Source organism: Sciurus vulgaris, assembly GCF_902686455.1.
Source record: "Sciurus vulgaris genome assembly, chromosome: 3".
Lineage (NCBI taxonomy): Eukaryota > Metazoa > Chordata > Mammalia > Rodentia > Sciuridae > Sciurus > Sciurus vulgaris.
In genome coordinates this window covers 122,083,134-122,098,698 of record NC_136463.1, presented here as the reverse complement: position 1 = coordinate 122,098,698, position 15,565 = coordinate 122,083,134, and the positions used below count along the sequence as shown (strand labels likewise).

At 37.5% G+C, this 15,565-nt stretch overlaps 1 protein-coding gene across 22 annotated transcripts in view; it reads right to left on the bottom strand.

Moving 5' to 3' along the window:
- Positions 1–15,565, bottom strand: part of B3GALT1 (beta-1,3-galactosyltransferase 1) — a 644,122-nt gene that overhangs the window by 197,357 nt on the left and 431,200 nt on the right. For 18 of the 22 annotated variants that reach the window (XM_079131879.1, XM_079131876.1, XM_079131875.1 and 15 more), the window contains one exon: positions 7,586–7,642. The exons of the other annotated variants lie outside the window; for them this stretch is intronic. The gene's annotated coding sequence lies outside the window, so the exon portion shown is untranslated. The remainder of the gene's footprint in view (positions 1–7,585; positions 7,643–15,565) is intronic. 22 annotated transcript variants of the gene reach the window in all.

Sequence of the window (15,565 nt, the reverse complement as noted above, 5' to 3'; positions counted from 1 at the left end):
ATACTATAGATAGGGCAGTATAGTAACATATAGAGGGAGTATAGAATATAAATTTAAAATGATAATACTTTCACATAAAATAGTAAAGGAAATAAAATTTAAAAAAATTTTATGGTATCTTTTTATACCTTCAATTTATTTATTTACTTTTATGTGGTGCTGAGGATTGAGCCCAGTGCTTCATACATGCTAGGCAAGTTGCTCTACCACTGAGCTACAATCCCAGTCCTAAGAAATAAAATCTTAATGTTTTGAAGCATTTGTTATAGTTTCAGCTACTAAATAATAAAAATTTAAAAAATATATGAATTACTGGACTTACCTTAATGAAAGGAAAACTTGAGATTTTGAGCAAGTCATCTAGTCTCTCTCCTTTTAAGTTTTTACATCTACTAAATGAAGAGATTACATTAATTATCACCAGGCCTAACATTCATTCCTATGCAAGCCATAAGCAGAACAGGTTTCATGGGTTTAGTCTATTGTCTCAGGTAGTTCAAAACTTGTATACTGCTGGGTTATAAACATTTTTGTTTACACTGTAAACTAAATTTGTTAAAAAGTTCAAAAGCAACAGGTATTACAACCTTAGATGAGATTATTCAAAGGGAAATGGTAACACCAGGTAATTGACATTTCATAGAGGACCTGAAGACAATCTTCAAAGACAATTATTGTATGTTATGGTTTAGATGGAGGTGTCTCCCAAAAGCTCATGTGTGAGACAATGCAAGAAGATTCAGAAATGAAATGATTAGATTATAAGAGCTTTAACCTAAAAGGTGGATTAATTCACTGATAGGGATTAACCGGATGGTAAATCTAGGCAGGTAGGAAGTAGCCGGAAGAAGCAAATCTCTAGGGGTATACCTTTGGGTTTTATATTTTGTCCCTGGTGAACAGATCTTTCTCTCTCTGCTTCTTGCTTTCCAGGTCCTAAGCTGGTTTCTTCTACCATGGCCTTTAGCCATGATGTTCTGCCCGGCCTCAGGGCCAGAGGTATGGAGTTGGCTAATCATAGCTTGAACCTTGGGAATTATGAGGCAAACAAACTTTTCCTCCTTTAATTGTTTTTGTTGGGTCTTTTCCTCACAGTGATGCAAATGCTGACTGAAACAGTATTTGAAAACAGAGTAGAATTTTTGTTCCTTAAGAATTTAGATTTTTTTAATAAAATTTTGGACTCACTTGCCATTGAGTATTCTTTGCCCTTTATACTTCTGAAAATTGATTATTATTGCTGGGTGTGGTGGTACATGCCTGTAATTCTGGGAACTTTGGAGGCTGAGGCAAGAGGATCGTAAGTTCAAAGTCATCAATTTAGTGAGGCCCTAAACAAATTAGTCAGACCCTCATCTCAAAATAAAAAATAAAAAGAACTGGGGATGTGGTTCAGTGGTAAAGTGCCCCTGGGTTCAATCCCTGGTTTCAAAAAAAACATGTATATATTATTTTAATTGAACGTATTTGTGGGATCTGAGTAATGATCAAATCAGGGTTGTTAACATTTCAATCTACTTAAACAGTTTTTAAAGTCCTTTACACTTTTTTTTTCCTGGGTTACCTTGGAAGTGGTGCAAGTGGAGAGGAGACAGAATGAAAAGAAGTAATCATTCTTGGACAAATTTGATTTTTTTCTCTGGTTCACTGAAGCTTGTGCCATTTGATTTAGGGATTTCAGTTTTCACTATTCGTGATTGTTGTCCAGTTTTAAACAACTCTGTCCAACAGCATATGAATCCCAAGGCAGTGGAATGAAAATCTTATCAAAGACTATGCTAATTCAAAGCCATCAGCTTACAGCTTGTCCACCATGCTATTGCATTTTAAGTAACCAATTATTATGTAAAATTCTGCCTTCAGTGGTATTAAGGATATGCAGGAGTCATGAACTCTGTATGATTATAAAAAACTTGAATCTTCATTAAAAGGACATAGAAAGTTAATTAAAAGATAATTAAAAGGAATGAGGATTTTTGAATATCTGATATTTTCTACTTATCCTTTACATCTGGAAAGTTGAAAATTGTGGTCAATGTCAGGTCAAAGACACAGAAGTCTTTCTCTTGTGATAATTTCAGCCTCTTGACTTTGTTTGAGAAGAGAAGTCAATTGTTTATGTAACATAATCCACTCACATCATAACAAAGAAGGAAGGAGCACTTAGTCTGAAATGTATTGCACAGATTCATTAACTTCAGAGTATCTGATAGGAAATTCTCTGCTACAAATGGTATCATCTATTTTATATTACAGTATATTAGACTGTAGCCTGCTTCAGAGCCTATGATCATTATACTAAGATTCTGAGTAAATAAGAACTGGTTACTACAATTAATTTGAGAAGACTATTAGTAGACTTCATCCCCTTTAGACAAAACACATTTCCTTTTCAACAAAAGCAACCAAAAGTGAACACCACAGTCAAAGTAATTTTTTTAAATCAAAATGAATCAAAAAGAGGTTAACGTTAGAAAATAGTTATCATTAGAAAAGATTGGGGTCAAATAAACCTACCCGCAAAGAGGTCAGACGTTGACAAGAAAATGACAGCCCAATTAAGGCAAATGCCAGTCTCTGACTGCTCTCAACCTCTACTTTTCTACAGGACCAGATTTCATCCTTGACAGGACCAGTTCTGGCAGGTTCAGAGCCATGCTGCCCAATGACTGTGGTGCTGTGGGAACTCTAGGCATCTGTGAGTCCTGAAGTGTGTCAGTCAGAGCCATGTCCCTGAGATCTACCTGATTTCTTCTCTCCTGAGTTGTATCTTTCTTGTTTTGAAACGTGGGCTTAGGCTCTGGCACTTTGAACATCATGCCCCAATTCTTTTCTCTTCTCTTTTTGAGGTCTAGTTCTTATCCTGGCAATTTGTAGCTTCTGCCTGGGTTCTTGTTCCCTTAAGTTGTTCATCCACAAAACATAACACCACTGTACTTCTCTCAAGATACATCTGCTGTTCTTTGACAGGGAAAAATTTCTAAATTGTACTGTTATTTTTCTACTTCTGTCCTTATTTGTCCATACAGAGGAATTTCTACAACAGGAAGTTATCAAAGGCAATATAGGCAGTGAGGTATACAAGCTCTCCCTTCTCGCATTAAATTTGCTAAATTCTTTCCTGCTGTCCTTAGTTGCTCTTGTTCCAATAGGAGCTGTGGTCAGATACCAAGACTTCCTGGTTGCATTAAACAAATTGTCTGTAACTGTGTATTTGCTCTGGCACATAAACTAAATTGTCTGTAACAGAGTGTATTTTAAATGATGAATAACACCTGCACAGCATTTTCTAGCTGAGATGAGAAAGAAGGGGGCGAGGGAGAGAGGGTGTGGGGAGGAAGGAAGAGGGAGAGAGGGAGAGAGATTAAACAATCATAATACACATTAAATGTTAATTCTATAAGAAGGTTCATGTGAAGTTCTCAATACATCTTCCAAGTGGATGATGGGTTCTTTGTACCTCTTCTCTAAGTAACTTTTTAGAATAATATATTGTATTCTCAGTGCAAAAAAAAGCAGGGATTTATCAATCAGAAGGTTCCATGAATACATTTGGTCAAAAGTCAACCAAACCAAATTACAATGTTATAAGAAGGGTAAATGTGTGGCAGGGGAAATTTTCTTGGAGGAAGTTTAAATATGCACATTCTAAAAGTACTTCCAAACTAGAGTCTGGTCCAAAGTATAAGCATTTCATATACTTATTGGATGCTTATGAGTGGTGACTGTGCTCTTACATGTTCTGTCCTTGGAAGCCTTTCCTAGTGACTATCAGGATGTCTAGCAACCTTCTTTTTGTTGAACTCCCCACTGAGATCTACTCCATGGATGACAAGCATGGGCCTTATATTTTAATGCAAGCAGTCTTTAATGCAGCCAGTGGACTAAGTTTGGAATGATTTCTATCATTTGAACAATTTAAGAACAATTTCAATGTTCAGATGTTTGGTACGTTGTAGGTAAAGTATTCAAATAATTGCATGTTAACATCCACCCAAATGTTTCGGCTGATGTCTCCATAATATGCCTTTTGCCAGCAAAGACAAAAACCAGCAAATAAATAGCCAACATCAAACCACTCCTAAATAGAACATGTTGAGATAAAAATGGAGTACTTTTTAATAAACATGTTCTGCATGGTTATATTACCAAGAAAGCTCAGAGGAAGAAAAATCACATTTTAACCATAATATAGGATTGGAAAGAAAATTACAGTATAGGGTGCTAGGAATTTTAGAGAGCACATACATTGCTCTTCTTGATGTATGGATTTTAATAATGCAATTGTTTTAATAATGATAGTCATATTATTGGTCAAACCAAAATATGGAAATACAACTCACTTTGCTCAAGAGCAGTGGCTGCTTATTCTCATGCACCAGGGAAATTGCCACCAGGGCTGGCTTTTTAAACTACTCTCATCTTTATCACTTACTTCTTTTCCTTTTTCCTTTTCTTTTTCTTAAGGTCCTGGGGACTAATTTCAGGGCACTCTATTGCTGAACTACATCCCCAGCACTTTTCTCTTTCATTTTGAGACAGGGTGTCACTGAGTTGCTGTGGTTTGGGCCTGAATTTGCAATCTGTTTTTTATCACCTACTGCTCTGATAAACAAAGAACTAAACTTCTCAAAAGAAGCAGTTGTGGGGTGAATAACCATTTTTTTTCCTTTGTAGGTATGAGTTTGGGATAGGTTTCTGCTAGAACAGATGGTAACCATAGATTGATATAGTATTTTCTATAGACTTGATAAGCTTTTTGAATTATGTTATGGCCAAGTTGGTGAAAGTATTTGCAATCAGTTATTATTTATTACAGTGTTAAAGTACCTAAAAATATTCACTGAATCTGTACATAAAAATTATCAGTATTTGATAAAATTTATAATAAAGTAGTAAAACTTATTTTAAAAAGATATCTCAAAACCAACACACCACACCATGCACATACACATTACACACACCTGACACAGAAAAAATAGAAAAGGTGTAAAATTAAGTTGTCTTATGAAACTTGGGATAATTTCAGACTGAATAAGTGTGACGATGTGCTTTGGTAGTTAAATTGAACTATTGCAACCTTTTTGTTTGACCTTGATTACTAGAATAAGTAATGTATTTTTCAGATGCTTCATATATTGATAATAAACCTATTAATGACAAGATATGGCATTTTTTAAATATCTTACCTATTTAGTGTATGTTATTATACTGTAAGCCAGAATTCTTGTTTAACTATTGATGAGGTTAGAACATTCTATTCCCAAATATGACACATTTCCCTATCCTTGTCTCCTAAGGCAGGCCTTGTTTCCTCTGCCCTTGAAGACTTTCCTGTGATGAGTGTCAGACCTAGACCTGAAGGTAGGAATGTCACACAAGGAAATAAAAAAGAAACTGAACTTAGGGACCTTGCTAAATTGCCCCTAGTTTATTATCATCAGATCATGCCCTTTGTCCTCCAAGCATACTTTTGCATGACTGTCCATAAAAAACACTGCTTTGACATTTCGTTTGGGTCTTTATTTCTGAAGGCTCTGATGTTACCTAAAATTTACACTGAATTAATTTATATGCTTTTTCCTATTAATCTGTCTTTTTTTGTAGGGATTTCAGCCATGACTCTAATACTGGGTCAGAAAAGACATTACTTTTCTACTCTACATGGTCCTACACTGACATTCTGAAGCAGTGCTTATTGAGAACGCATTCAACATATGCAGAGAGACGCTAACATGTTTTTATACCACCTTTGTCATGGAGAATGAAGGACATACTTAGTTTGTTTCATGACTCATAAGGAAGAGAGGACATAGGATTTATTTCTGTTTATGAACCAATTTGGATAAATCCTATTAAGAACTACTAATATACTTCTGAACATAAGAAAAGAATCCTTAAGTCATATTAAGAAAGTTGCCTTTTCTTTTGTGATGTGGGTGACAGCTTGATTTGTGTCTTCATTTTTTGCTCTTCCCTCTTCTAAATCTATAATCCTACCCAATCACCATCCTCTGCCTTTCCTGCACCTGCGCCTTCATCAACCTGGGTTTTTGGTGGAAAGACCTCTCTAACACATGGGGAAACTAATTTCAAAATCTGTAACAACCATACGAAGAAGAAATATAATTATTCTTTAACATGTTGAAATCATTTCCCTAGTAATAACAGAAAGGGAAATTAAAACATGAAAAAATAGCATTTACTATATTTTAGGTTGCAAAGAGAAAAAAATGAATAAATATCCTTTGTTGGTGAGACTGAGGTGAATCTGAATCCTCATGTATTACTGGAGAAAGATTAAATTGTTTTGCCTTTTCAAAATACTATAACTAGAGTTGTAAAATATCAGAAGCATAGATATGATCATCGGACTTTTGTAAAGTTATCCTAAGAAAAGAAACCAAGGGCCAGGCATGGTGGTGCACACTGTAGTCCCAGCTACTCAGGAGGTGTGCAAGTTTGAAGCCAGAATGAAAACTTAATGAGACCCTGTCTCAAAATTGAAAAGCAAAGGGACTGGGGATGTAGCTCAATGATAGAGCACCCCTGTTTCAATTCCCTACCACAAGAAAAGAAAGAAAAGAAAGCAAGGAAGGAAGAAAAGAAAAAGAAGAAAAAAAAAAAAAAGAAAAGAAAGGAAGAAAGAAAGAAAGAAGTAAAGGAAGAAAGAAGTGAAGGAAGGAAGGAAAGAGAAAGATGGATGGAGGGAAAGAAAAAAGGAAGGGAGAAGGGCACCAACCAAAGAATTAGGGGAAATAAACCTGACCTATGAAAATACCCATTTCTAATATTTTTGATACTGATAGTGACTTAAATACCAAATACGAGTGGCAATATTAATTAAATTATAATTGAGGTACTTGATATGAATATTTTATTGCCAAGTAAAAATGGATAATTATGAGGACAAGTGTGTCAACAAAGGAAAATGGAAATGTGTGTTTTCTTGTGTATTTTCCAAACATATTATAATATTTTCACATCATTTTAGAGTAATGATTAGTTACAATAATTGGAACTCATTTTTATCTCCCAATCCAAAGAACCCCCTTCCAAGAAATCTTTCATAATACCTTATTTACATTTTAGTTTTGGAATTAAATATATTCTTCCATTATAGTTTAAGTAAATTTGTAGTAAGTTAATAAGCTGTGAAATAATTTGGTCCTAGATTTTGGAAATGAGCACAAGAATTTATAATGGATCCTGGGTTTCATTAATAGTACGCATTGTGACTAAAATTGTGAGATTCATATACTCATTTGTCTGACCTGCTCAGAAGGGATAATTTCCATATGTGCATCTGAAAATTCATGAGGGCCTCTTTCTCCAATGACCAATTATTATCTAATAGCCTCATGGGGTATTTTCTATTCTAATTGGTTACTGATCTCATCCCTTGATTCAGTATTTTTTTTTTTTCTATTGACAACAGAAAAGCTAATCACTGCATCTATTTAAACAAATTTAGCTTTGAACCACTTTGTATTTCCCTAATTTCCACTATTTGAGATGGGTGTCACTTAAACAGGAAGTAATACTTTCCCCTAGCGTTTGAAATAAACATAACTTCATTCCTCACCTCAGGCAATCTTCCTGGCTTCAAGAAGGTCATAGGCAGTAGAATCCACAATAGGATCTGAAAGGAAAAGAGAGAAAGGATCTTGTTTCAAGTTCAAATTCTCCCAAGTAAGCACAGAGCCTGCAATTTGCTAGAGATTTAGTCTAACATGTTTAGTGAATAAGGCACCTATTCAAAACAAATTAAAAAAACAAAAACCCTACAGAATTAAAGACTTAAACATTAAGCATTATTTCAAGCACTTCAAGCATGGGCCAAGCTGAGGATCAGGCTTCTCAGAGAAAATGCTGTGTTTTGCTCTCCTGAAGAATGTTGGCTGGCTGATCTATGGCATGACTGGCTACTGGCAGGGTTTGAGAGTGCAGTGCTATTTACAGGCAGGTAGACTCAGTAGATTGGACATAATTTCTATTCTCATTTCTTCATTCCCATGCTAATCACACATGGGTTTGTACTTTGGAAACCATCTGGTAGGTATTGTGGTTACTGCATCTGCAGCATAGTTAGAGGCTTTTTGAAACTGCAAATAGTAGTTTGATTCAAGGATGCAAATCAGGTTCAGGGTCCTAGCTCCTTGATCACTGTCTGTTTTCCTACTAATTACTAAAAGTTTGGGTTAAAATTGGTAATGAACCCACACCTGAAAGGCAGAAAGAATACTTCAGAAAGGTGTAAAGAAATAAGGAATGAAAGCCAAAACACAAATAAACCCAATACATAGAACTAATAAAGTTTTTGTATATATATTCAAGGAAATGGTGACTTTTTAAATTTTTAGTTTTATTTACAAGATTTAGGATAGTTATAAATAACTGGTTGGGATGAAATATCCTACTACGTGGAGATTACAATAGCAGGTTAAGACTATGGAAATAATACTAATAATAATAATAAAGTGATTTCACTTTAGCCCTTAACATCTGGTGCTCAAGTCTCTTCTCATATATCCTTGACAGTCCACGAGCTCCTTCAGGGCCTCAGCAGAACTTCACATATCATCTTTGCTACTGGTGGTGCCAGTCCTTCATTCCTTCATTAGATCCATGTTTATTGACATCTGCTATTGTCATACATTGATACATGTGCTGGGATTACAAGGATAAGTCAGGTAAATAACACATGAAGATATTAGATGCTAGAATGAAAATAAAACTGAATGATGTGATGGAGTGTGACTAGGGACCCTGTTTAGACTGGGTGGTTGGGGGAAGGCATATGTGAGGAGGTGACAAGTAAGTAGAAATGTGACTTGAAGTAATTTGCCACGGGAGACTTTGGTAGACAAATATTCCAAACAGAAGCAACATAGCACTAGGTTGCTAAGATGGGAAAGAACTGGGAGTGTTCAAGAAAGAACCAAGTTGAGTATGGATGGAGTACATATAGGACCAAATGGATGGTGGGTAAGACATGAGCTTGATGGGCAGAAGGAGCCAGTTCACACAGGGTCTGGCAGGCAGTGTGAGGCATTTGCATATTATTCTCAATGCAGCAGAAACCTTGGAAGATTTTATACACATCTGCTAAATTGATCTACACTTAGAAGATCACGTCACTGTGAGAGACAAGATGAAGCCAGGAGACCAGCTGTGAGGCTTTTATCTCGCCCAGGCAAAGATGATGGCATCTTGGAATAGGGTATGTGTTTAAAGGCAGCTTTAGCAGAGCTTGCTGGTTGATCTGATGGGGTGAGGAATAAAAGGTGAAGAAAAACCAAGGATGATCATGTTAAATAGACCTTAAAACTCTGTAAAAATACTCCCAATTTTCAAAATGAATGACAGAGAGATGTATTTGATGAAATTCAGTGAAGTGACATCTATATTGCATTAGGGTATATGCATTTTATTTTAAACATTTATGTATCAAGAGATTGATTTGCTGTCCACTTAGGAGGACCTTCAGACAACACTTTGAGATGTACAATCAATTCTAAAAGGTATACAGGGAAAGCTCCTAATAGAAACTTCCTCAACAGTTCCACCAACCCTTGGGTAGCTTTGGAGCACAGTCAGGAGTTTCCCTGCTGGAAGAGCCACAGCCTCCTATCTGTGATATTAGTAGTTAAGTAGATATTCCCTACATTTGGTTTTAATTTAAAATGTCTGTGTCTTAATACCCCACCTGGCCTATTCCAGGGCTCTTGAGCGTATAAGCCATATATAATAAGTGAGTTACGGTAATAAAGATCTCCAGTTTTTTTACTGTTTCATCCCCACACTTAATTCTGGATTAATCTTTTTTCTTGGTTTAGTATTTATAGTTCTTCTGAACTGACAGAAAGTAAATTGCTTTTGCTTGAACACAGTGGCCTGGGGTAAATTATTTTCTTAGAAGTACATAAACCCCAATTAGAATACTTGCCTTTATTCTCACAAGAAGTCTTTTTTTTTTTTTTTTTTTTTTTCTTTTTCTTTTTTTTTTTTTTCTTTTCCTTTCTGGGTAACTACCTTGCAAGGTCACCCCCCTTGAGTGGGAAATATGTACTATGTATATGTACATAAATATAAACATGTTTGCCATTACTGAGCATGTTCTATGGGTCACACATTGTGTGGTAAAGAGGAATTTTGCATATCAGCTTAATGATCCTCACAATAAGAAGCGGCAGGCATTGTTTACCTCATTTCACAAATGAGTTATCTGGATCTTAGCATGTTGTAGCGCTAGGATGGCAGCCCGGTTCTGCTGGTGGCCTTGGCCAGGCTTGTATCCTTGGAATTGGGAGAAAGATACCTACTTCTGCTGCTGGGAGAATTAAACTGATGTGATATGTGAAATCACTCACTGCACTCAGTGTCCCCCGCAGCTGCTTCCGCAGCAGCCTGGGGTGCAGGCAGCACTACACCTTCTGTGCTATTTGAGGCTGTAGCCATTCTCATATTTTCAAATTATTCATACTACTGGCCCACCAAAAATTTCCATCAAGTTAATATATCTTACTAAATAAATATTAACACAATTTAGTACACTCCAAACCCCACGAGTTTTGAGCCTCTGGGTACTGGTGAGAACAGGGGTTTATGCCACACCTTGTGACTACTGTCCTGAAAGGCCTATTTCTTTCCCCAGTCACCTTTGTTTCCCTCTCTCTCTCACATCATTCAAATTCAGCAGAAGTCCACAGGGCATGGGGCTCAGAAAGTGTAATCTGGTTATTAGTTTTTAATTTTCCTTGGAAACTCTGAAGCACTCCTGCAGATTCCGCATTACATCTGGGTTTGTTATCCTTTCTGCCTTGGTGTCATGCTACCCTGGGCCAAGGCCAGCTCCTGGTAAGAATGCTTTTTTTGTTTCTCAGGCACTCCTTACAGGTACTTCACTCTGCTGATTAGCAATCTCCTGTCTGCCTGTCCTGCCTGCTTTTGGTTTCTGGATTCCATGAGAGCATAAGTAGCACAGGATCAAAACAACTCAGAAGAACATTTATCCTAAGGTCCCTAGATCCCTGAATCCATAGGATTCTCCAAATATCAAGGTTACATCTATTTTCTTTATGTTCATGTAACTGGAGGGGAAATATATTTTACAGCAAAATGGATTTAACCCTTTTACCTTCCTGAGGGATAGAGGGAGGTGGTGGCATTATTACAGTAGTCTGATATAAATCTCAGTCTTCTGTCCCTTTCTCTTACAGGGACACTGGTGAGGGAAGGAGAAATGAGAAGTGGAGCACAGAAATGAACTCTATGTCCATAGGAGAGGGCTGCAGCTGAGCTAGGGCACAGGGGCTGCAGCCTTAGAAGGATTCCATTTTCTTTTGTTTTGCTGCAGAAGAGATAGCTGAGGCTTGTGGGCGAATGGCCTGTAGCAGAACTGGTACTCAATCGGAATGTCTAACATGCAATTCTGAGTTGCTCTTGTTAGGCAGACCCTTCCATCTCCCTGCACCTTTCATAAATCTGTCTGCAGGTTTGTCTTTTACTATATCTGGGTTGATTTAATTTGCTATTTCATGGCAATCAAGGAAAAGAGGGGAACTATGACTAAGTGAGATATAGTAATAGAACCGGGACCTTATGTGTAGGATAGTGAGAAAATTCACGACCTTATAAATTTAGGAGACACAAGAGTATAAAAATAGAGGTGACTGGGGACAATGGAAGCCAACCTCTTCCTCACTAGAATTCCTGGAATGGCTAGAAAGAATGTAAAACCCACACTGTACCAGACATGTGGACCAATTTCATTTACATCTCAATGGGAGGGTGCTTCAGCTAGTACCCATAGACCATTGACCAATTCAACTGCTATTTTACAATAGTAATGCAGGTTTCAATTGTTCTTACCCCTGCTTATTTTGGTGACAGACAGTGGTCACACAAACATGTCCACATCCCTAAACCATAGAACCTGTGGATATTGGGGCTTACTTGGAGATAGGCAGATGTGAGCCCCATGAACATGAAGTTAGGGATACTGTGCTACCCCCACAAGCTTCTTTTCTTTTTTAATCTTATTTGTTTTTTAATTTATTCTTTTTAATTATACATGACAGTGGAATCTATTTTGATATGTTTATACAAATATATTATACATATTGATAAATATGGAATATATCTTATTCTAATTAGGATCCCAGTCTTGGGAATGCACAGGCATGAAGAGTAATGGAATAGAATATAGACACAGAGACAAACCCACATAAAAGGTTATCTCATACTAGACAAAATCACCAAAAACATAGATTGGAGAAAGATAGCCTCTTCAACAAATGGTGCTGGAAAAATGGGAAATCCATGCCTTCCTTTAAAAAAAAAGCAATTTGCCTAAGAACATTCTGGTTCTGCCCTGTTCTCTTCCCCAAAAACAACCTGTTATCCTCCAGACTGTTCTCTCAGGGTGAGGCTATTCTTTCAGGCTCCAGGAATTTAAGATTTCTCCTTGCCATAAAAACCCAAGTTACCCTGAAGGGGAAACGTCTATGAACTTTACACAGACCAAAGATCCAGGACTCATAAAGGCAGAATAATTCAAAACAAAGACCATGGACCATGAACTCTGTAAGAATTAGCGTCAGGTAGAACTGAGGGCAAGGCCAAGGTGACCTAGATTTCCTTTAGATCTTTAGCATGTCATTATAATAATATCCTCCTCGTGGGTTTTGCTTGGGTACTCGTGGGTAAGAATCTGTCCAATAGGAACCTGTCAATCCTATTGTCAGTCAAAAGTCTAGAGATGGTACCTGGGTGGGACTCTATTAACTTCCCCAAGACCTCCAATAAACTGGGAAACAAAGGGAGCATGTTGTCACTCTCCTCTCTGGGAGGACCCCTCTCTCTTCCTGAGTGTCTCTTCCCCCTTTTTAATAAAATTTGCTATACTTTTGGCTAAGTCTCCTGTCTCACCTAAATTCTCTCACATAAGAACAGAAGAGCTGAGAACACATCACAATCTCCAGTATCAGTGGCATGGGATATTTAAGGTTGCAGTTGGAATTAAGGTTGGTAATCAGGTGTCTTTAAAGGACAGTTTATTCTGGATGACTTAGGTAGTTCCTAAAGAAAAGGGAGGCAGAAAAAGGCCTTGCATGATGCTGGGAGAGAAAGACTCTGTGCCATTGTTGGTTTCAAGATGAAGAGAGGAGGGCAAGAGTCAAGGAACATGGGCTACCTCTAGAATCTAGAAAAAAGAAAGTAGGTTTTCATGTAGAAATTTTAGAAAGGAATTCTGCCTTGCCAACATCTTGATTTTAGCCCAGTAAGTCTCAGGCTCAACTTCTAACTACGGAATGTTAAGATACAAAATTTGTGTTGTTTCAAGCCATTAGGTTTGTTAATGGGCAGCAAAAAGCATATCTGTGTTAGTTATCTCTCACTACATAATAAACTACCCCATTACTAGTGGTTTAATAGCAATGATCCTTTATTTTGGTAGTGAATCTGTAATTTGGGCAGGGGTCAATAGGACAGTTTGTCTCAGTACTATACTCTATCAGCTTGGATGCTTCTTCTGGGGCCTGACTATTTCAAGAGGGTTCATTCCTGTGGCTGAAAGATTTGTACTAGCTGTTAGCCAGTTGGCTGGGACTCAGCTGTGGCTGCGGTCTTGGAACACTTTATTAGACTGCACATATCTCTCCACAGCCTATTGGTCTTCTTCATGATAGGGAACAGACAGATGAGAGTGGTAGGAATGTGAGGTTAAGGGAAAAATTCTACAAACTGGGCCCAAAGTACTTTCCCCCACAAGCTGAACAAACTGCTAGCTCTGAGTGGCTTAAACAATTCAAGAATCATTACTCATTACATACTGTGAAAGTGAAGAAGAATTTTTTGAATACTAGATGAGCTGATAGTGGAGTAAAATTACGCACCAAAGCAAATCTTCAATGTGGACCAGACCTTCCTATTCTGGAAACAGATGTCTGAAAGAAATTTCATCCATAAGAAGGCCTGGTCAAGGCCAGGTTTCAAGGCTTTTAATGACAGGATAACAGTCTTGCGTGGGGACAATGTTGTAGACTCCATATTGAAATGCTTTGTGTTCTAGGCACAGTGAGAACCTAGGGTCCTTGAGCATATCAGTACACACACACTGCCAGTGTGCTACATGGGCAACCAGCAGTTATGACCCAGCTCCTCTTCCAAGATGCCCTCCTGAACTGCTATGCTAGAGAAATGCAAAAGTGCTTTTTGGAGAATGACATACCTCTCCAGGGTTTTCTAATTGTTTAGAATGCTCCTGTACATCCTACTTTTTACCTCATGATCACAGTGGTGTTTCTCCGGCTACATACTAATTTGAATCATCTAATGAATAAAAAGATTACCAGCAGATTTTAAAGTCTACTGCCTGAGGATAACCTTTCCCCAGGCCATTGCTGCAACTGAGGCAGACACTGAGAAGACACTCATGCAATTCTGGAAGGATTACAATATCCATGATCTCATCAAGAACTTTGCTTCATCTTGCGATGTCACCAAGGAGTGTGTGAATGGCATCTGGGAAGAAGACACTGAAGAGGTTCCTCCATGACTTTAAAGGATTTGCCAAGAATTAAAAAGTCGTAAAAATCAACAAAACTTGGTTGAGATGGCAAACAGCTTTAACCTGTGTGTGGGAGAGGATAACACTGATGAGCTCCCAGAAGTGGTTCTTGAGGAAATGACCAGTGAGGATTTGAAATTCAAGCAGCAATGCACAGATGAAGAAGAGACTAGAGTAAAGGAAACAATAGGAGAAGCAAAAAACAAAAACCAAACCAAACAACCCTCCCCCCTCAAAAAAAAAGCCAAGAAAATTCTCAGTGGAAGGTTAAGCAATAGTTTTTTCAGAACTCAATTTGTTCTTTAGAAGTTTGAAAACATGGAGCCCAACATTGAAAGGTTTCCATCAATAGGAATGTTCCTGGTGTGTTATGTGATTACTGGCAAGGCTTTGATAAAAATAGGAACTAACCAGGCAAACCACTATGGACATATTTCTGAAAAAAGTGACACGTCTTCCAGAAGAGCCTCAAGCAAGTCCTTTGGGAGGGATTTCAGAAGAAGGCATTGCTGTCACAGGAGATGACGGCTCCATGTGTGCTAATGTCCCTGAAGACCTTCCAGTGGGATAAAATGTGCACGTGGAAGACAGAGATGCTGATGCTCCTGGCCCTGTGTCGGACTGAGCTAATGCGCACATTCGTGTCTTAGTTATTGACAAAAAAGCTTAAACAGTAAAAATAAAAAATAAATTTTAAAAGCAGAAAAGACTTGTAGAATGAGGATATAAAGAAAGAAATATTTTTGTACAGTCTACGTGTTTGTGTTTTAAGCTAAGTATTATTAAAAAATGTGTCGATTTTTAAAACCTAAAGAGTTTATAGTTACAGAAAGCTAAGGTTTATTATCGTTAAAGAAAAAACTTTCGCCTATGTGTGTAGTGTTTGTAAAGTCTACAGTAGCACACAGTGACACCCTCGGCCTTCACATTCACTCACCACTCACTCACTCACTGACTCACAGAGACAAACTTCAGGTCCTGCAAACTCCA